Raw genomic sequence first — 24,622 nt, 5'->3', positions numbered from 1 at the left:
AGCAGTATTTCCTAAGGCCCACTTGACTTCACACTTCAGGATACTGGCTCAAGATGAGTGACCACACCATCATGGTTATCTAGGTCAAGATCTTTTTTATACAGTTTTTCTGTGTATTCTTGCCATCTCTTCTGCTTCTATTAGTTCTTTACTGTTTTTGTCATTTACTGTACCCATCTCTGGGTGAAATATTCCTTTGATATCTCCAATTTTCTTGACAAGATCTCTAGCTTCTCTTCTGCTGTTTTCCTCTATTTCTTTGCATTGCTCACTGAAGAAGGTCTTGTCTTTTCTTGCTATTCTCTGGAACTCTGCATTCAGGTGGGTAGACCTTTCCCTTCCTGCCTCCATTGTATATATGTGCCACAATTCTTTATCTATTCATCTGTCGATGGACATTCTAGGTGGGTTACATGTCCTGGTTATTATAAACAGTGCTCCTATGAACATTAAGGTACATGTGTGTTTTTTGATTATGGTTTCCTCAGGGTGTATGCCAGTACTAGGGCTGCTGGGTCATGTTGTAGGTTTATTCCTTTTTTTTTTTTTTTAAGGAATCTCCATACTGTTCTCCATAATGGCTATAACAGTTTACATTTCCACCAACAGTGTAGGAGGGTTCCCTTTTCTCCACATCCTCTCTAGCATTTATCATTTGTAGGTTTTTTGATGATGTCCATTGTGATTGGCATTAAGTGATGCTGCTGCTGCTGCTAAGTCGCTTCAGTTGTGTCCGACTCTGTGCGACCCCACGGACTACAGCCTACCAGGCTCCTCCATCCATGGGATTTTCCAGGCAAGAGTACTGGAGTGGGGTGCCATTGCCTTCTCCAGTCATTAGGTGATACCTCATCATAATTTGGATGTGCATGTTTGGGATAATTAGTGATGTTGAACATCTCTACTTTTATTCAGCATTTATTTGTCCTCTTTTGAGAAATATCTGCTTAGGTCTTCTGCCCACTTTTGATTGGGCTGTTTGTTTTCCTAATATTGAGCAAAATGAGCTGCTTATATACTGTTGAGATTAATCCTCTGTCAGTCGTTTCATTTGCAATTATTTTCTCCCATTCTAAGGGTTGACTTTTAAACTTGTTTACTTTTTTCCTTTGCTATGCAAAAGCTTTTAAGTTTAATTAGGTCCCATTTGTTTATTTTTGCTTTTATTTCCATCACTCTAGGAGGTGGGTCAAATTAGATCTTACTGTGCTATATGCTCAAAGAGTGTACTGCCTATGTTTTCCTTAGTATTAAGCAACATATTCAATGATGACATAAATATTTTTATTCAGGATATGTACCATAAATAAAAGAACTAGTATGTGTACATGTGCTTAAAATAATATCTGACACATGGTAAGTGTTACCTAATTATAAATACTGAAGCGATATGTGACAGTTAGTTAGAATTTTAAAGCCTATTATTTTACATTTAGTTTCTTTGGTACTTCATTTGCGAGATTGTGACTTTTGGGCAAAGCCATATTCAGCTCACTCTAACCCTGAAGTTTTATATTTTATAAGAAATGAGAAAAAAAAAAAAAAAAGAAATGAGAAAGAAACCTTGAGAAACCTTGCAACTAACCAGGTAATGCACAAGTATCCTACAAATGCAAACATTAATTTTCTATTTCTGTTGATTCAGAACTTTATTAAATGACCTAAAACTGTAATTTCAATACAGTAAGTCTTACACTTGCCTTTTACAAACCACTTACTGTTGAGTATACCACTAGATGGCAGAAAAAGATCAGAAAATTTCCATTAGATAGTCAATACATTAAAATGTATAGTGCAATCACAATGCCTCTGGCAGCAACATGAATTGACCTAGAGATTATCATACTAAGTGAAGTAATTTGGATAGAGAAAGACAAATATTAAGTGATATCACTTATGTATGGAATCTAAAAAACATACAAATGAACTTATTTATAAAACAGAAAAATTCACAGGCATAGTAAACAAACTTATGGTTATCAAAGGGAAAAAAGGGGAGTAGGGATAAACTATAAGTATGGGATTAACAGATACACACCGCTATATACAAAATAGATGAAACAAGGACTTTTGGTATAACACAAGCAGCTATATTCAATATCTTGTAATAATCTATAATGTAAAAGAATCTGAAATAGGACATATGTATGAATAGTGAATTTAAAAAACTCAATATAACAACAAAAATAAACAGTGCACTTAAAAATCTTACTGGAACCACACATAGATATATGCCATTTAATGAGACTTTAATACCAGCAAAACAAGTCTTGAAATTTTTATCAAGTATATCATTTAATGTGGAAAACTGTATACTTTATTTGTGTATACTGTATTTGTGTATACTATATATATTGTGTATACTATATATTGTGTATACTATATTTATTTGTATACTATGTATGTGTATATACATATATAGGTGATACATAACACATATACTAGACTAGAGATCTCTTCAAGATAATTAGAGATACCAAGGGAACATTTCATACAAAGATGGGCTCAATAAAGGACAGAAAAGGTATGGACCTAACAGAAGCAGAAGATATTAAGAAGAGGTGGCAAGAATATACAGAAGAACTATACAGAAAAGATCTCACAGCCCAGATAATCATGATGGTGTGATCACTCACCTAGAGCCAGACATCCTGGAATGTCAAATCAAGTGGCAAGTGGGCCTTAGGGAGCCTCACTACGAATAAATTTAGTGGAGATGATGGAATTCCAGTTGAACTATTTCAAATCCTGAAAGATGATACCGTGAAAGTGCTGCACTCAATATGCCAGCAAATTTGGAAAACTCAGCAGTGGTCACTGGACTGGAAAAGGGCAGTTTTCATTTCAATCCCAAAGAAAGGCAATGCCAAAAATGCTCAAACAACCGCACAATTGCATTCATCTCACACGCTAGCAAAGTAATGCTCAAAATTCTCCAAGCCAGGCTTCAGCAATATGTGAACTGTGAATTTCCAGATGCTCAAGCTGGTTTTAGAAAAGGCAAGAGGAACCAGAGATCAAATTGCCAACATCCGTTAGATCATCGAAAAATCAAAAAAAATCCAGAAAAAACGTACTTCTACTTTACTGACTATGCCAAAGCCATTGACTGTGTGGATAACAATAAACTGTGAAAAATTCTGAAAGAGATGGGAATAACAGACCACCTGACCTGCCTCTTAAGAAATCTGTATGCAGGACAGGAAGCAACAGTTAGAACTGGACATGGAACAACAGATTGGTTCCAAATAGGAAAAGGAGTACGTCAAGGCTATATATTGTCACCTTGCTTATTTAACTTATATGCAGAGTACATCATGAAGAATGCTGGACTGGAGGAAGCACAAGCTGAAATCAAGATGCCAGGAGAAATATCAACAGCTTCAGATATGCAAATGACACCACCCTTATGGCAGAAAGTGAAGAAGAACTAAAGAACCTCTTGATAAAAGTGAAAGAGGAGAGTGAAAAAGTTGGTTTAAAGCTCAATATTCAGAAAACTAAGATCATGGCATCCAGTCCCATCACTTCATGCCAAATAGATGGGGAAACAGTGGAAACAGTGGCTGACTTTATTTTGGGGGGTTCCAAAATCACTTCCAATAATTTATGGTGACTGCAGCCATGAAATTAAAATAGCTTGCTCCTTGGAAGAAAAGTTATAACCATCCTAGACAACATATTAAAAAGCAGAGACATTACTTTGCCAACAAAGGTCCATCTAGTCAATGCTATGGTTTTTCCAGTAGTCATGTATGGATATGAAAGTTGGACTATACAGAAAGCTGAATGCTGAAGAATAGATGCGTTTGAATTGTGGTGTTGGAGAAGACTCTTGAGAATCCCTTGGACTGCAAGGAGATCCAACCAGTCCATCCCAAAAGAGATCAATCCTGAGTGCTCATTTAAAGGACTAATGTTGAAGCTGAAACTCCAGTACTGTGGCTATCTGATGCAAAGAACTCACTGAACTCATCTGAAAAGACCCTAATACTGGGAAAGTTTGAAGGCAAGTGGAGAAGGGGATGGCAGAGAATGAAATGGTTGGATGGCATCACCAACTCAAGGGACATGAGTTTGAGTAAACTTCAGGAATTGTTGATGAACAGAGAGGCCTGGCGTGCTGCAGCCCATGGGGTCGCAAAGAGTCAGGCATGACTGAGCAACTGAACTGAACTGAACTCAATATAAATAACTATATGTGTGTGTCTCTGTGTGTGTACTAGTAAGTTGTATATCTTATGTATGACAATACTTCAGAAAAGTATTGACTAAGTATTGACTTCATAAAAGTTATGACCAAGAAATCAAAATGCAAACCCACCTATAACACCGCACATATACTCCCATTTGCTCTTCTGCTTAAGTACTATAATAATGTGTTAAAAAATAGTATTTTAGAAGTCTTCTCATCTAGTGAGAGTGTTAGCACTGTGTGGACTGGGGCAATATCTGAGCCATTTTTAAATCTGGACATTCTTATTATCATATGTTCATTAAATAAATATTTATGGATTGATTACCCTCTTATTTGGAGGAGGCAATGGCAACCCACTCCAGTGTTCTTGCCTGGAGAATCCCAGAGACGGGAGAGCCTGGTGGGCTGCCATTTATGGGGTTACACAGAGTCAGACACGACTGAAGGGACTTAGCAGCAGCAGCAGCAGTAACCTTTTATTATGTAATGAAAGAAAAATTAAATTCTTATCATGACCCTTTCTAAAGTATAATGGTTCATATCCATACATAATTTCCAAATAGACATTTCCACTTATCTCAAAAGCTTCTATTTTCTTAGCCCTTTGTAATTTATAATACTTATCTTTTGACCGTTTAAGCAAAATTTTGCATAAATGGCATTTAGTAAAGATAAACTGTTCACAGTCTGACTTGAAACTGTGTAGGGATAATCATGAATGAAAAACCAAAGGCATACTGAGGCCACTTGAGTAAACTGACTTCAACCCTCAATCCTTTCCATCATTTCCAGAAATTTTTGGGTTACCATTTTGACATTCAGCCACTTCTACTGTTTGTTCTGAGACTAAGAGATATTTTAGATTTAAGAAAAAGATCATCCATAGATAATTTCAATAGACTCTGATTTCCAGGCTTATTTGTAATTCTCAGAATCAAGATTTCTGGGAAAAATATCAGTAACCTCAGACATGAAAATGACATCACACTTATGGCAGAAAGTGAAGAACAACTAAAGAGCCGCTTGATGAAGATGAAAGAGGAGAGTAAAAACGTTGGCTTAAAACTCAACATTCAGAAAAATTAGATCATAGCATCTGGTCCCATCACTTCCTGGAAAATATGGGGAAACAATGAAATAGTTGAGTCCAGTTGCTCAGTCATCTACAACTCTTTGCAACCCCATGAACCTCAGCACGCCAGACCTCCCTGTCCATCACTAACTCCCGAAGTTTACCCAAACTCATGTTCATTAAGTCGGTGATGCCATCTAACTATCTCATCCTCTGTCATCCCCTTCTCCTCCTGCCTTCAATCTTTCCCAACATCAGGGTCTTTTCAAATGAGTCAGCTCTTCGCATCAGGTGGCCAAAGTATTGGAGTTTCAGCTTTAACATCAGTCCTTCCAATAAACACCCAGGACTGATTTCCTTTAGGATGGACTGGTTGGATCTCCTTGCAGTCCAAGGGACTCTCAAGAGTCTTCTCCAATACCACAGTTCAAAAGCATCAATTCTTCAGTGTTCAGCTTTCTGTATAGTCCAACTCTCACATCCATACATGACTACTGGAAAAACCATAGCCTTACTAGATGCACCTTTGTAGACAAAGTAATATTTCTGCTTTTTAATATGCTGTCCATGTTGGTTATAACTTTCCTTCCAAGGAGCAAGCGCCTTTTAATTTCAAGGTTGCAATCACCATCTGCAATGATTTTGGAGCCCAAAAAATAAAGTCAGCCACTATATCCACTGTTTCCTCATCTATTTGGCATGAAGTGATGGGACTGGATGCCATGATCTTAGGTTTCTGAATGTTGAGCTTTAAGCCAAATTTTTCACTCTCTTCTTTCATTTTCATTCAGAGGCTCTTTAATTCTTCTTCAGTTTCTACCATAAAGGTGGTGTCATCTCCACATCTGAGGTTATTGATATTTCTCCCAGCAATCTTGATTCCAGCTTGGGCTTCTTCCAGCCCAGCATTTCTCATGATCTACTCTGCATATAAGTTAAATAAGCGGGATGACAATATACAGCCTTGACATACTCCTTTTTTTATTTGGAACCAGTCTGCTGTTCCATGTCCAGTTCTAACTGCTGCTTCCTGATCTGCATACAGGTTTCTCAAGAGACAGGTCAGGTGGTCTGGTATTCTCATCTCTTTCAGAATTTTCCACAGTTTATTGTGATCCACACAGTCAAAGGCTTTAGCATAGTCAGTAAAGCAGAAATAGATGTTTTTCTGGAACTCTCTTGCTTTTTCAATGATCCAACAGATGTTGGCAATTTGATCTCTGGTTCCTCTGCCTTTTTAAAGCCAGCCCTAACATCTGGAAGTTCATGGTTCACGTATTGCTGAAACCTGGCTTGGGGAATTTGGAGCATTACTTTGCTAGTGTGTGAGATCAGTGCAATTGTGCGATAGTCTGAGCATTCTTTGGGATTGAAATGAAAACTGCCATTTTCCAGTTCTGTGGCCACTGCTGAGTTTTCCAAATTTGCTGGCATACTGAATGTAGCACTTTCACAGCATCATCTTTTAGGATTTAAAATAGCTCAACTGGAATCCCATCACCTCCACTAACTTTGTCCATAGTCTTTTAATTTCTTCTTAAGGCCCACTTGACTTGACATTCCAGGATGTCTGGCTCTAGGTGAGTGATCACACCATCATGATTATCTGGGTCATGAAGATCTTTTTTGTATAGTTCTTCTGTGTATTCTTGCCACCTCTTCTTAATATCTTCTGCTTCTGTTAGGTCCATACGATTTCTGCCCTTTATTGAGCCCATCTTTACATGAAATTCTCCCTTGGTACCTCTAATTTTCTGAGAAGAGCTCTAATCTTTCCCATTCTATTGTTTTCCTCTATTTTTTTGCATTGATTGCTGAGGAAGGCTTTCTTATCTCTCCTTGCCTTTGAAACAGTAACAGACTTTATTTTCTTGGGAGCCAAGATCACTTCAGATGGTGACAGCAGTCATGAAATTAAAGGATGCTTGCTCCTTGGAAGAAAAGCTATGACCAACCTAGACAGCTTATTAAAAGCAGAGACATTACTTTGCCAACAATGGTTTTTCCAGTAGTAATGTATGGATGTGCGAGTTGTACTATAAAGAAAGCTGAGCACTGAAGAATTGATGCTTTTGAACTGTGGTGTTGGAGAAGACTCTTAAGAGTCTCTTGGACTGCTAGGAGATCCAACCTAAAGGATCTCCTAAGGAAAGGATCTCCTAAGGATCCTAAAGGAAATCATCCCTGAATACACATTGGAAGGACTGATGGTGAAACTGAAGCTCTAATACTTTGGCCATCTGATGCAAAGAACTGACTCTCTGGAAAAGATGCTGATCCTAGGGAGGATTAAAGGCAGAAGGAGAAGGGGGTGACAAAGGATGAAATGTTTGGGTGGCATCACCGACTCTGTGGACATGAGTTTGAGCACTCTCCAGGTGATGGTGAAGGACAGGGAAGCCTGGCCCTCTGCAGTCCATGAGGTCCCAAAGAGCTGGACACGACTGAGCAACTGGACAGCAATAGCAGTCAGGCCTCCAAATGAAAAGCAAGACCTAGATTGTTTGTTTATGCCTGCCAAACTGCATATGATTACTTTTTTAGACAGTCAATTTGTTCAACTCCCCTTAGGGATTGAATCCAGCCTGGTGGTATTCAATATTAAGTACACTCTCCCCAAATCTCTGTGACTTCTATCTTAGTAATCATAAGTGGAGTTCCAGCATCCAACAATTTTATTTCTCAGAATGCAAGTGTACATAACAATCCAGCATAACAACAGAAGTGGTGATGACAACAACTTTGCTAACATGAATTGATTTCCTAATACGCCAAATACTGACCTAGGACCTTGAAGGAATATAATAGCTTTAGCTAGATTTTGTTAAAATAACAGCCTCAAAAAAGCTTAAGAAAAGTTTTTCTCACTATGCTACCTGTAGGCTGAAATTGTCTGCAGTTTTCCTACACAAATCATTTTCGTTTGAGTTCAGGGCTAAAGAAGTGGCCCCTATCTCAGTCTCATTGAAGCAAGAAAAGCAGAAAACCTCACATTTTAATTGGGGCATATTTTCTTTCATTTAATAACCTTTGATATACAATCCATTTTTCTTAATATTTAGGATTTGCTCCCTTAATGTGTTTACATTGTTCTTATAATCATCCTAGGAAACTTAATCTTCACCACATATCAAGTTACCAACAGCTGGAAAAAATCCCCACTCACTCATCTCAAAGGAAGAGCATTCAGTGAAGGAAAAAAAAGGAAAAAAATAGACTAGTTAATCTTTCCCTAAATAATCTATCCACAATGTCTCTATAATGAAAAGAACAATCATAACCTTCTATGGATACATTTTACATTTTTCTCAGGTAAAATGACTGTCAAGAAATTTAAAGAAAATAGAAAGGAAAATTCTCCAACTAGAAGATGCTAGTTTATATTGCTAATACAATCCAATGTTAGTTGCTCAGTCATGTCTGACTCTTTGTGAACCCATAGACTATATAGCCCTCCTGGCTCGTCCAACCATGGGATTTTCCGGGCAAGAATACTGAAGTGGGTTGCCATTTACTTCTCTCAGGGATCTTTCCAACCCACAGATTGAACCCAGGTCTCACACACTGCAGGCAGACTCTTTACTGTCCGAGCAACCATGGAATCACTGAGCTTATATTAATATCCTGCTAAATTTGAAACATGCACCTTTAATTTTTTTCTGTGCTTAAAGAAAAAACAACTATAAATTCACCATTTAAAAAGATTCCCTATTTGAAAAACTTCCTACTGTCTTTTACATTGATAGAACTATCAAGTTATAAAAAATATATTTCTAGCATTAAACTCATATTATACCTATAAAGTTTTATTTGATGTTCTCTGAAATTTTGACATCCCATTACAATAAGAATGGAACTATAAGCAAATATTTACTAAGAATCTGTTCAATATTTAAGAGAAAAATGTATTTTCCTTCACATTTTATATTTCCCATTAAGATTTTTTTCCCTTGCAACACAAGCAAGAAATACACTGTGTATGGCCCATGACATTCCCATTGTAACTCTTAATTGATTGTCCCACAGTTGGTGTCTCACTTTATTCTCATATTACATATGAGGGACTAAACAACAACATGTGGCAAATATGAACATTTTATGTTTCATTTCTTTATTACATTTTGTATATTCAATGACATTTTGCATCTCTCAACTTTCCAGGAAATTTTTAGTCCCACTGAAGACTTAAAATGAAAGTCACTCAGCCGTGTCTGACTCTTTTTGATCCCATAGACTATACAGTCCATGGAATTCTCAAGGCTAGAATACTAGAACGGGTAGCTGTTCCCTTCTCCAGGGGATCTTCCCGACCCAGGGATCTAACCCAGGTTTCCCGCATTGCAGGCGGATTCTTTACCAGCTGAGCCACCAGGGAAACCCACTGAAGACTTAAGGTAGTTGTAATGATCATCAAACCATATTGTTTACTTATTAAAACATACACACAAACACATACACACAGAGTACTGAAATGAGTTAATTATTTAATTCTATTTTGAGAATTCATCAATCTAGGAACTGCTCAACTCCTATGAAATATTATCAATCTGCTTACAATTCTTCCAGATGCTAGACAGGATAAAGACATTAGAGGCCAGCATCCTCAACCACAGGAGCTTAGAGTTCAACCACCTATGTAATATCCCAACAGAGGAAAGTTATTTTTTCCCCTTTCTCTTATTTCCTGCCAAGTTTTCCTCAGCTGTTGAGCATTTCTATGGCTTCTGTCCAAGGAGATTTGGCTACAAACTCACTGCAAAGTGTTTTCTGAAGATCAGTATGTGCCCCTCTGAGAACAGTTCTTAGACACGTTGGTCAACAGTTTCTTGACTCTCTTCGCTTTCAGAGAAGAACACTCAAGGCAACGCGTGAAAAGGATTGCCCACCTCAAGATGAGCATCTCTTACACGTGAAGTAATGGTGTCTGGTTGTTATCAGATTATGATGATAGCCTTGAAAGACTAACCTTCTAGAAACTTTCTAGTCCTTGTATTAAGTCATCTGATAGTGGTCATAAGGTAAATGGAGAAGCCTGAAAATTTTTGAGTATGAAATATTAGGACAATTCTTCAGTCTTTTTCAAGGGCAATCCTAGATACTGGGAAGGGAATCCATTGTTATGAGGGGCTGGTTGATACATTACAGAATGTTAGCATCCCTATTCTCCAAGCAGTAAATGCCAGTTGTCGTCCTCTCAGTGATTGGAATGCTCATTAAAGCATTCCAATATTTTATCAAAGCTTCTTGGGGGAGAGGGAAGCACTGCAGGCCCCAATCCTTACTATTATGCTAGAATGAGTTTTTCCACTAACATTAAAATGTGGTATTGTATACATTATTAATCCCACCTTTAAAACATACACACAAAATTAAGTAGAAGTCAGTTTCAAGGAAATACAAAAGTTCTAAATAATACTGTTATGAAGCTCAAACAAAATCTTCAGTATTGCTCATTCATTAATAAACCTGGGTGATCTTCTAGAGAGAAAGAGAATCATACCCTTTGTAGAGATACAAAGAATCTTAAATATAAGTATCATCCATTCTCTTCATTTTACTGAAGAAGCATCTAAGTTATACAGTGGTGGATGTGGTCACACTTGCATTCTGGACTTCTCAATAAGGGTATTCAAAAGCATGTTGACTTTAATAAAATGATGGAAACATTTCTCAGAAGTGAGAAGTTAAAGAGAGATGTACCTCCAAATGTTCTTTACTCAATTGCCCAAGGTAATCTCTCAAATTGGAACTACTTCAGTGACTCATACAATTCTCAGTCTATAGCATTTTGGCAGAAATTTTGTTTTTTCAGAGAAAAAGAATTGATTGTCCCCTCTTCCATTCTAATTGGAATAAATGAAGCAGAATTTTTACACCTAAGCTTTATTCTCAGTGATTAATGGCAATCAAAACTTCTGACACCATTTCCTGATTGTGATGTTGTAAACTGCTGCAAATATTCCTTTAAATATTTTATTTCTAAATACCCACTAATATCAATTCAAGTAATAAATTCCTTTAAACACATTTGAACATAATATAATAGCTATTATGCAATGTAATCAGACTTCATGAAGTAATAACTCTAGATTGGAGCCCATGGAACATAACATATGTGTCTCACAGGCTTGTTTTTAAGTCTTACCTGTAAGAGAAGGCCATCTGGGATGGAAAAGAGATCTTTTATGAAACTTGAAGATTTTTTGAAACACTATGTTGTTTCTCTTTCTGTTGAAGTCACCATTCTGTCACAGACAGAAGAAAATTAATTGGACCCAAATTTATTCTCCACACAGCCTGACTTTTTTTTTTTTAATTTTATTTTATTAGTTGGAGGCCAATTACTTCACAACATTTCAGTGGGTTTTGTCATACATTGACACAAATCAGTCATAGAGTTACACGTATTCCCCATCCCGATCCCCCCTCCCACCTCCCTCTCCACCCAACTCCTCTGGGTCCTCCCAGTGCACCAGGCCCGAGCACTTGACTCATGCATCCCACCTGGGCTGGTGATCTGTTTCACCATAGATAATATACATGCTGTTCTTTTGAAACATCCCACCCTCACGTTCTCCCCCAGAGTTCAAAAGTCTGTTCTGTACTTCTGTGTCTCTTTTTGTTTTGCATATAGGTTTATCATTACCATCTTTCTAAATTCCATATATATGTGTTAGTATGCTGTAATGTTCTTTATCTTTCTGGCTTACTTCACTCTATATGATGGGCTCCAGTTTCATCCATCTCATTAGAACTGATTCAAATGAATTCTTTTTAACAGCTGAGTAATATTCCTGACTTTATACTATCCTAATATTTACCCTTTTTCTAGGCAATATCAAATTGATTATTGAGTGAGTCTTTCTGCAGTCTTCCAAGGAATCAAAGTTAAACTTTCTATGCTGGAATCATGTTTTTATTGTTTATTAAAGGGAGAAGATGCACAGGCTGTTGCTCTATGTTTTATAAATTATGCCTTTTCTATTCAGGATTATAATGAATCTAAATCCTGGCTCTAGGAATCCTAACATCTACTCTTTCTATTTTTGCCCACACTCCCTTTCTACTGACTCCTACTCCTTTTCTCTAAAATTGTATTTGAACATTAATCGGATGACTTGCTCTCAGAATCCCTCACGTATAAAAGCACAGTTTCTTTGCTAGATCTCATGTGAAAGGGAAAAATGAGAGTTTGGGAAGGAATCTCACCTATTGATAATACATTCCAAGTTTTCTTACTCCTGTTGCTTTTTCTCTTTCCTAGCATTAGTTCACATTTATCCTCATTCCATCCTCCATCTTCAGTCTCTTGAGATAAATGTGGACCCTAATAATAGATGGGCAGCTGGAGAAGCCAGAAGATAGAAGATTGTCATTCTACACATAAACTTGAGTTAACCAAGAGTGGAAATCTTTCCAAATATGTCTGAAAGTATGAAAAAGATAATGGCTCTTTCATGCTTGAATGACTGAAAGATAGCCAAACTACTTCTATCAAACTTAAAAAAAAGTCAGACTAAGAATAGCATGATAAATTTTGATTCAAAAGTTAATTCATTCAGAAGGTTATAGAGCACTTGAAATCAGGGAATTTAAATAGCAGATGCCTCTTAAACATCTGGAGTATCATTGGAAGAAATGTGAAACCGATAAGGAAACATATGAGAAAGCAAAGATATATCCAGTTAATTATAAATTATGTTCAGATAACTGGATATATGTCCATAAATTTCTCTTATCTCTTTGTACCTGCATAAGACTCTCATTCCTTCAAAACAACATTTCAAAATGTCATCTGTACAAATGTCCTTCCCAATTCCCTCCTTGGTATAGCTTTCCCAGTGTATTTCTTAAGTGACAAAAATGAAAACCTTTTAAGTTCCTGTTATAATTTTTTTTAAATACCCTTTTTTGGTCTTATTTTGATTTATTTTGAGGAAGAGGGGACATTCTACACTTAATGTCTCAGTAGACATTTTCACATTTTCATGTCCAGTTACCACTCTGGAAGATGAAAGGGTTTCTGGTTGTACCAATAATTCAAATTTTCAGAAGATTGCAAAATCTGTATGGCATAACTTCTCAAAGAAATCATGTTTCTTTATCTGACATGCTGTATGAAAGCATGAAAATAGTGATATTTCCATTGATTGTAGAAATAGGTTTTAAATTCTGACTTGTTATCTATTGTTTTGGGATTCCCAGGTGACACAGTGATAAAGAATACCAGTGTAGGAGGTACAAGAGATACAGATTCAGTCCTTGGGTTGGGAAGATCCCCTGGAGTAAGGAAATGGCAACCCTCTCCAGTATACTTACCTGGAAAATTCCAGGACAGAGGAGCCTAGTGGGTTACAGTCCATGAGGTCACAAAAGAGTTGGACATGACTGAGCGTCTGAACACACATGTACACAGACACAACTATTTCTTCAGATGTCATGTTCATATATGCTGAAATAATATGCAAAGTGAGCTAAGGAAAATAAAACAATTTAACATTGCAAATAGGCACCAAATAAGTGGCTCTTGCTGAAAAAAGTAAGTGAATTTCCAGACTTGATTCTTAGGGAACGTAAATGGGGTCTTAGCAGCTAAGACTGTATCATCGCTGTTTCACCTCTTATTCCTTCTCAATACAAAATGGATTTGAATTGATAGTACAAACACATACCTGCAGTTCTAGTATTATATCATGATACATTGTCCAAAATTTGTGATGAAATGATTTTTCACATAAAAGAATGAATGGAAAACATAGACACAAAGATTCAGCTTGCTTATGCTTCAGGCTTAGTTTAATGACTGAAATGTGTGAGGACTCAAGAGCCTTATAAATATTGTCATCTCTACCTCATAAACGCCATCTCCTTGTCCTCTAAGAAAAATTATCCTAATAATACTCATTGTTAACCAGTAACTTATTGATAGTTAAAACATTAAACTAATAAAATATTAGTGCTAAAGTTAGGAAAAGAACCCTATAATAGAGCTATTTCCTTTCCTTTTTTTTTTTTTTTTTTCTATTTAAGATATATTGGGCTTCACCTTTAAAAGGAAAACAGTCCAGCATGCCTTCCCCTTGTCTGTGATTTCACTTTAATAAGTGAGTACAGTTACTTTCCAGAGAGATCTCACTTTTCAGAACAGCCCATGACTGGTACACACCTCAAGGTCTAAGATTTTATAGTCGCTTCTGGACTAAGATGTAATGAACTATGTATGAATGTAATCTTTTTTTTTATGAATGCAATCTTAATTAAAATGTATAACAATACATTATATTGCTGCTGCTGCTAAGTCGCTTCAGTCGTGTCTGACTCTATGCGACCCCATAGAAGGCAGCCCACCAGGCTCCCCTGTTCCTGGGATTCTCCAGGCAAGAACACTGGAGTGGGTTGCCATTTCCTTCTCCAATGCAAGAAAGTGAAAAGTGAAAGTGAAGTCGCTCAGCCGTGTCTGACTCTCAGCGACCCCATGGACTGCAGCCTACTAGGCTCCTCCGTCCATGGGATTTTCCAGGCAGGAGTACTGGAGTGGGTTGCCATTGCCTTCTCCAATACATTATATTAAGATTATTCAAATATGACATTGTATATTGCCTTTTTTTTTAAGCTTTCCCATTTTTACTTCTATTTGGGGCGCTGACATTTAAATTTTTTTTTCTTTTTTTTACTAATGAGGATGTCAACTGTAACTATTGATGAATGTACCATATAAATATGAAGATCATTTTGCCTGAATTTCTCAACTATTTTATAATATTCTTTAGAGTTACAACTACTGTTAAAAAACCATATACCTATTGTCAACTTAATGTTTAGTACATGTCAATTATAAATAACACTGAATATCTATGTACATAACTCTTGCCATGCATTATTGAGTATATATTAAGGATAGATCCCAGAAGAAGAATTACTGAATTAAAGCATGCTAATAATGTCCACAAAAGTTGTACCAATTTCTCTGCATCAGCTAGCTTCCCTGTAATATTCATCACAAGCTATTGTCATGTTTTAAATATATTAATTTTGAAATGGATTTAGAAAATGGTAACACATTTTGTTTACATTTAAAAAAAAAAAAACCTAAATCTTTATGTCACTTAAAAAGTGAACAAAAAATTACAACAAAGCCCAGAAATACTACTTTAATTTATTTAAATAAAAATTTAAATAAAAGATTTCTTGAATTTAATTTAAGTAACTCTTAATTTCCACTTTAATAGCTGCTTCAAAACAGAAATATTCTAATTTAATTAGAATGCAATGTATAAGTAAACACTAAGCCACAAGTTAATAAAAGTTAATGCTTACACAGCTTAAAGAGGTATAGAATTATAATTTTGAAAAGTAATTTTTTTAACCTGCAAGTCAATTTCTGTTTGGTTATATTTGCTCATTTGTTTTATTTTTTCAAATTCCACATATAAGAGAATATATATATATAGTGTTTGTCTTTTTCTGCCTAACCTACTTCACTAAGCATAATTTGTTACAGGACCATCCATGTCTTTTCAAATGGCAAAATATCATCCTGGATATGTAATATTCCATTATGGGCTTCCCAGGTGCCTCAGTAGTAAAGAATCCACCTGCCGATGCAGGAGATGTGGGTTCAATCCCTGGTTGGTAAGATCCTTTGGAGGAGGAAATGGCAACCTGCTCCAGTATTCTTGCCTCAAAACTCCCATGGATAGCGGAGCCTGGTGGGCTATAGTCCATAGGGTCACACAGAGTAGGACTTCACAGAGCACAGAGGCACAGCAGGATATTTACATACATTCTAATATATGTATCTTCTTTATCCATGAGTCTCCTAATGGACACTTAAGTTGCTTTCATATTTTGACTATTGCAAATAATGCTGCTTTGAATATTGAAGTGCATATATCTTTTCAAATTTGTGTTTCTGTTTTCTTCAGATACACACCAGAAACTAATATAGTATTGTGAGTCAACTGTATTTCAGTTTAAACAAAAATTGTGCTTTACTATTTGTTTATGTATTCAGTTTTAGGGGCTTCCCGGGTGGTGCAAGAGGTAAAGAACTTGCTTGCCAATGCAGGAAACATGAGAGATGAGGGTTCAGTCCCTGGGTTGGGAGATCCCCTGGAGGAGGATATGGCAACCCACTACAGTAGTCTTGTCTGTAGAATCCTATGGACAGAGGAGCCTGGCAGGCTACATTCCACAGGGGCTCTAAGAGTTGGACACGACTGAAGTGACTTAGCACACATGCACACATTCAATTATAACTTACTAATTTCTCTGCCTCTAAAAGCAAGACCTTATATAGAGTGGCTTCTACAGTTTACATCAAAGGAGTCTGTATGCCTCTAAGAGTAAAATTTTTAAAATGGTAAACTTACGTAAATGAAACAGCATCTGCATTTATGCATACATTCAAGCTATAAAATTTGCAAAATGTTAGAACTTAAAGGAACTAATTAATCCTTGTTATCTCTTAATTTATTATTATAAAAAAGAAAAGTGGGATCTTGGGACATGAAGCAATACATGCAACCTTACGTTGCATATTGCATAAAGCTGGGTGAGAGCTATGATGCCCTGACTTCTGATTTGACATCCTTTTATTGCTGGGCTATTAACAGCAACAACAAGCCCAGTTTTTCTGTGAGTAGATTATGGTATTTTGCTGTCATGAAGCATTACTTTATATGACATAGAAAAAGATGCCTGTGTAACTTGCCCTGAGACCAGTGGTTTGCACATATTCTTACATCGTGCTTGTTTCACCAATAGATGGCACGCTTACCTCCTTATCATTTTATGATTTAACAGTCTTGTCACCTACAGAAAGGATCCTTTTCATAGGACTTTAAGAATGTGCTATTCTTTTAAAATAAGCTGTGCCTTTTAGAAGAATTATTTAATTTTCTTCACCGTTCTTTTAAAAAAGCCAATCACCCATCAATGAGTATAGCAGTATACCATAAGTCAAATAAATATTTCCTTCTGAAAATGCTCTATTCATCTTTCACATCCCATTAGAAAGTGGATGCTATGTAAAGGCACATACAATCTAGTAGTGCATATGTAATTCTTCACAGTCTACTTTTTCATATCACTTCTAACTTCATCTCTGGACACACCTTCCTGCTATCCTGCTTTACATTTTTAGACCAAAGTATAAATCATTAAGTGACTAGAGTTTACACGTTTAAATGTGTTCTAATCTGCTTTCTCAACTTTCCTGAAGTAACTAAAGCCACTCTATTGTATGGCTATTTTTGACTTATTGTCCATTTTAAAATATCCATTTAGGAGAATTTTTTTATTCTAGACTGAAATTAATATAATTTTTAAAATGATACTGCTTTAACTTTTGTTATTAATTTAGAAAACAAAATTTCCAAATAACATTCAAATATTAGATTGTTTCTGAGAAATACTCTAACCTTTTGTTAGACAGAATAAAGCAATTACAGTTATCCCTAAACATATATATGTGCCAGTAATTCTTGGGTCTGATCAGAAACATGTTTTCCGGTGTTCTAATATGGGAGCTTAGATGGTGAATCTGCCGGCAATATGGGAGACCTGGGTTTGATCCCTGGGCTGGGAATATTCCCTGGAGAAGGAAATAGAGACCCACTCCAATATTTTTGCCTGGAGAATTCCATGGACAGAGGAGCCTGGTGGGCAACAGTCCATGAAGTCACAAAGAATAGGTCATGACTGAGCAGCTAACATACATACTCCCTGTTACTAAGTGATTTGTACCATTTAGTGATGGGATAAACAGAGAATTTATTCATCTCTAAAAACTCAATCATTAGCTGCAGCTTCTGGAAAGTATAAAAAGTGCTTTACTAAGATGTAAAGACTCTCTTGCCCATAGGCATTTTGAGAGAAAATGTACATCTCTCCTTATTCATAATCATCTTTAGTTCCTCAGTTCACTGATTTCTCCTTTGCTACTCTAGCTATCATGATTGGGAATTCAACATTGATTCATCTAAAACCTTTGATCTCTGCAGCTTCTAAGGTCCCTCCTGGATCTTGTTTTCATTTCTATTAACTCCAACTCAAAAACCTGCATTTTAAATTTCTCTTTTCATGACCATTCTTTCTTGCTGCACTCCAGCTAAGTTTCAAGCTTCCCTAGACCTCCAATACTTGACTCTACTTTTTACGCCTCAAATCCATCTTTTTCTTTATTTTCTTCCCCATCCCCATCCTCGCTACTCTCTTATCCAGTGGAGATTCTTTAGATTCCTTGGATAACTGTGCAGCACTCTGAGCCATGCCTAGCTAATGGCCTTGGCCTCCTCTTCTTCTGACCTACTTGCTGGCACACCCCCAACCATGGTTAAATCCAGCTATTCACTGACAACTGGTCTCCTCAGCAGCTGTGTATGGCTGGAGGAAAAAAAAATAAATTCCTCCACTCTGGCCTGATCTCACTTTAAATTTATGTTTATAGATCTTGAATGGGCACTCAGCACATATTATAATTCCACTACACTTCTTCAAGGTCTTAAGTTCCAATTTCACACCTCTGCTTCTCTCTCAAACACTTACACCATTCTCTCTCACTCTACACTAAGAAAGATATCCACACCAAAAGTCATTGAAAACCATTTGTTATCCTCAGAATAGATCTTATCTTCCTGTGACTAAATTCACTCACTCTTCTGTGTCCATACTCAGATAGCCTCTTTCCTCTGCTTAGAAAGAAAGCAAGGGGACGTCCACTCTTATCTAAGACCAGTTTCTTCATAGCCTGAAGATCTTCCTTGACTCCCACTCATTTAATGGCTTTCCTTTTCAACACTGCATGGACAATTAGCCACTTTCTCACTGCATCAAGTTTTTCTCACTCCTAAATTATTTCCAACAGCAAAATAAGCATCAGCAACAAAGCCTTAATATCACTTCACCTTAAAAAATAAAAAAAAAGACTTCACATTTTCCACCAGCCACAAGCTGCTGTTCATTTCCTTTGCTCTCTTAATCTTAAAACATCTCAGAAAAATTTTTCGTACTTATCGAACCTTCTTTCAACCGACCCCAAATGGGTTTCAATTCCCCTCCATTTCACAGAAATTGTTCTTTAAAATGGCTCTGGTGATCTCCTTGTTGCAATATGTCTTCTGAATAAACCGTTTACACAATTCTCTGCTCCCTCCCACTTGATAGACTGTTTCTCTAAGCTTCTGTGACACCATATTCTTCTGATTATCTTTTTAACTTACTGGCCACTTGTCAGGTATGTTTGCTGGTTTCAAATGCTGAATTTCTTCAAGTTTCCACTAAGCCCTTGTTTTTCTTTTCCGCCTACAATTTCTCTTTGTATAATCTTATTTAGACCTATTTCTTCAAAAGAGCCTGCATCTTATCTCTATCTTCCACCTATGGAAACAGTGGCAGACTTTATTTTTGGGGGGGCTCCAAAATCACTGCAGATGGTGATTGCAGCCATGAAATTAAAAGACGCTTGCTCCTTGGAAGAAATGTTATGACCAACCTAGATAGCTTATTAAAAAGCAGAAAAAAATAAATAAATAAAAAGCAGAGACATTACTTTGTTAACAAAGGTCCATCTAGTCAAAGCTATGGTCTTTCCAGTAGTCATGTGTGGATGTGAGAGTTGAACTATAAAGAAAGCTGAGCACCAAAGAACTGATGCTTTTGAACGATGGTGTTGGAGAAGACTCTTGAGAGTCCCTTGGACAACAAGGAGATTCAATCAGTCCATCCTAAAGGAAATCAGTCCTGAATATTCATTGGAAGGACTGATCTGACACTGAAACTCCAATACTTTGGCCATCTGATACAAAGAACTGACTTGTTGGAATAGACCTTGATGCTGGGAAAGATTGAGGGCAGGAGGAGAAGGGGGCAACAGAGGATGAGATGGTTGGATGGCATCACCGGCTCAACGGACATGGGTTTGGGTGGACTCTGGGAGTTGTTGATGGACAGGGAGGCCTGGAGTCCTGCAGTCCATGGGGTTGCAAAGAGTCGGACACAACTGAGCGACTGAACTGGACTGAGTAGCAGATAGTTAGTCTCATAGAAATCACATTTGTCTTGAACTTTTTTAGACATGGTATTTTCTAGACCCACCATGACAAGTTCCTCAGACAGGGAGGTTAAACAACAGAAATCATTTTCTCACAGTCCTAGAGGACAGGAGTCTATTACCAAGTGTCAGCAGGTTTGGATCCTTCTGAGCCCTCCTTGGCTTGTCCAAGGTCATCTTCCTTTGGTGTGTTCACATAGTCTTCCCTCTGTACATACCTGTGTCAGGCTTTCATGATTTTATAAGGACACTAGTCACATTAGATCAGGGGCCATCAAATGACCTCATTTTAGTATAATTACCTCTGTAAAGATTCTATCTCCCAATACAGACACATTCTGAGATACTGAGGGATAGGGCTTCAATATCTAAATGCAGGGGGTGGGGGGAGCGCAATTCAAACTGATAACAAATACTTATTAAAGGAAAGATCTTCATCCTAATCTATTTTTCCCAACTTTTAAAACCTATGGAAGTTACTTAACCACAATCAATCTGTATCTTCACCTCTGAGATGATAATAGTATGATAGTGAGAGTGTTAGTCACTCAGCTGTGTCCAATTCTTTGTGACCTGTGGACTGTAGCCCTCCAGGCTCCTCTGTCCATGGAATTCTCCAGGCAAGAATATTGGAGTGGGAAGCCATTTCCTTTTCCAGAAGATCTTCCCAACCCAAAGACCAAACCTGGGTCTCCTATGTTGCAGGTGGATTCTTTACTATCTGAGCCACCGGGGAATCCCTGGTAATAGTATAAAAGCACCTTAAGAGATTCTTGTGAGCATTAAAGGAAAAAATTGGGCTTCCCTAATGGCTCAGGTGGTAAACAATCTGCCTGCAATTTGGGAGACCTGAGTTCAATCCCTGGGTTGGGAAGATGCCCTGGAGGAGGACATGGCAACCCACTCCAGTGTTCTTGCCTGGAGAATCCCCATGGACAGAGGAGCCTGGCGGGCTACAGTCCATGGGGTTGTAAAGAGTCGGACACAGCTGAGCAACTAAGCACATACATACGAAGGAAAAAATTAACAAATTCTACGATGTGCTTGTCACACACTTTGTAAGTTACTATTTTACACTACAAATTAGTACTATTCCCATTACCTTCTCTCCCCCCACCCCGCACTGTAGTCTGTGTGTGTGTGCGTGTGTGTGTGTGTGTGTGTGTGTGTGAGAAAGAGAGTTTCATTTTTCTTTCCATTGTCTCTCCACTAATTTAAGTTTGCATTCTCTCCAGTTGAAGAATGAAGGTAGAGTAAGTAATTAATTATACAGAGCATTTGCTCAATGTGCAGCCACTCTGCCGTGAACACCAGGAGTCCTGCTCACAAGCCTTAAAATCCCTCCGGCCACAGGGTCCTCTGATAACAAGAGTAGCTTAGGCCTGTTTGATTAGGCGGTCACTTTGGAGTAACACTGAATTGTCATTGAGTACTTCCTATTTTTTCTCTAATCTGAGCGCTGTTAGAAATGTCCAAAATATTGTCTCTGACCCTGAAGAGTAAATAACCCAGTTCAGAGGTAGAGAGATCTTCTGTAAATGGCCAGAGAGTAAATATTTGAGACTTTATGGGCCATATGGTTTCTGTTGTAACTCCTCAACTCTGCAGTTGTAGTGTAAAAGCAGTCATCAAGAATATATACATAAACAAGGAAGGCTGTATTCAAATGCATATCTATGGAGACTAAAATTTGTATTTCATATAATTTTTATATGCTGTGATATGCGATTCTTTCTTTGGTTGTTTTCAGCGACTTTGAAATCATATTTTAGCTGTGGGCTTGCCAAAGACAGATAGCAGGCCCCATTTGGCCTGCCAGTCATAGTGTGTCAACCCCTGACCTAGCTTAGAAAATGAGAAAATACTTAAGTATTTGGGACTAACACATGAAATTGTACAGTAAATTTTGCATCATAGTCTTTATGTGATTTCAGTGACCTAAAGCTGTTAATATAAGTATGAACACTAATTTTCTTATAGTAGTACCAAATTGAGGTCTGACAGATCCTCCTACCCCACCTTAGAAGATAACTATGTAATTAGTTATGATTATCATCCAGATCAATACTTCTATGTCCATATCAGGCCAGTCTCTCAGGTTTACTGCACGCTATGGGAACCTGGAAAATGACAATTCTCAGAGTCAATTCCTTTCTGGCAATCATCCAAGAATCCCAAGTGTAAGCCATTTCTTGTCCCATGGGGGAACAAGCGAGTATTCAAACAGAGAGAGCAAGAGGAGGAAGTAAATCTCCAGACCTAGGGTTCATCTGCTAGTTGAGTAGCCGGTGAGTCTCTACAGGTAACTGCCATTGTGGAAGATGTCCCTACCAGTTTGAGATACCATCCTTCTTTCATGCATCTGGTTTGCCAAAATTTCAGGATGCTTGAGGCATTCAGTATCATGGGAAGTAGAATAGATGTTTAGACAAAAAAAAAAAAACAACTCTCGTGAGGTCTTGAAAATAAGCAATTAAATCAGATTATCAGATTAGGATACTTTCAAGTGAAAAGGATACCTGAGTAAAAGGAATGTGCAAGTAGGTGGATTTTTGAAATAATTTAGAGAGTTCACACATCTTTTCTATTTTAGAATACAAAGATGCTTAAAAATAATTTGGCAGAGCAAGATTATTAATGGAATATAGCATCTATTGAAAGTCATGAATTAAAGGTTATTCATTACAATGTGCAAAGTCCTATATATTAGCAATTCTAAATTTCTAAAAGCTAAGACGCATTCATTCATTATTTAGACTGGGAAATCTCTCCATTTCCTACCTCTTATTAAATAAATGTCTGTTCAATTCACTTTCCCAATTTATAATGCGACACAAGATTGCATCCAATCTATAATCTTTAACTATACATTACAATTCTAATGTACAGTTAAATTCTAAGATAGAGTTTAAAAGTCAGTTTAGTAAATAAATGACTGTTTGAAGTTGTACATATGTTGAAGGAATATTTACTGAATCTTGAGTGGATAAACTCTTTAATTCATGTTTATCCTTATATGCCATGTAATAAATAATGCCATTTAATATCTGTTTTTTCCTAAGAAAAACGTTTGTGCTTTTAAAAAAGTAATGTAGTGTTTATTTGTGAAAAAAAACATTCTTTTTGGAAGCAAGAGGTATTGAGAACATAAATATAATTTTGTACTTCGCTGACCCTGATCTATAATGCTAGATAGACTATAAGGGAAAAGACACATATCCCATAACAATAATAATGTGATTCTAACAAACACCAAAGGCAAAATGCACAAGAATATCTGGCTTAACAAGTTACCTATTTCCGCCCAAATGTTTTGTGTTTGAATATGATTTTTATTTTATTTTCATTTCTTTTGTATAACTGCCTTTGCACACAGCAAAATGGCTAATGCCATCACACGTTGTACATTTGTTTTGTTTCCTGCTGTTGAATGAACAATCAGTGTTTACAGATTAGCAGCAGTTGTAGTCTTCTGACTTTTACTCCTTTCATACTTTCAAATAAGAAGCATTTTCTATTTGTTGCTCTGGCATTTTTGGAGTAGTGAGGACATTCACAGTGCAAACCACTGTTATTCATACTGTTATAATTCCTTTGCAGTTAAGTCATTACTAGCAATCATAGCAGGCTTGTAGCACAATACCTTATTTGGGAATGTCATGTGAGATGCCCAGAGCAATGCAAAAAATAAAGGCTAACTTGTCTGGCTGCAGAGGGATTTACTGCGAGCCCCCTGGCAGAGGGATCTTTCAGAAAGTATTATGTGCTTCTGTGGGGTGGATCATATGAACCTGAAATGGAGCAGGTGCCCTGAGACTCCAAGAAAAGATGCTATGAAAATCCAAACCCAAGGCATTTCTTCTAGAATTTATGAAAATTCCAGTGGTATTTCCTGTATACACAAGGCCTCAGCCAAAATTAATTTGAAAATTAAAGTAGTAACAGAAGTGAGCACAGATAGGCACAACTAAGAAGATACTATGACCACTTATGTAACCCCACTTCCTTACTTTCTTTCCTGCTAAGAAGCAAACTGGAAAGACAAGTTCCTTCTCTCTCCTGCAGATCTCTCTTGAGTGCCTACACTTGCTGTGAGATGGTTTATTTTGAAACAGTTCTTCCAAAGTAAAAGTGGAATGAGGATGTTAACTTATCAACCCTAAGGGTCTTAGGAATTTAATTTATGCTAGATAGCCTAGGACAATTTAACTGGCTTCTCTGGTGTCTCAGGGCAGTGCAATGCAGGAGACCCAGATTTGATCCCTGGGTTGAGAAGATCCCCTGGAGGAGGGCATGGAAA

Source organism: Muntiacus reevesi, chromosome 21, assembly GCF_963930625.1.
Source record: "Muntiacus reevesi chromosome 21, mMunRee1.1, whole genome shotgun sequence".
Taxonomy (NCBI): Eukaryota; Metazoa; Chordata; class Mammalia; order Artiodactyla; family Cervidae; genus Muntiacus; species Muntiacus reevesi.
The sequence above is the reverse complement of the archived record's forward strand: the minus strand, read 5'-3'. Positions refer to the sequence as shown.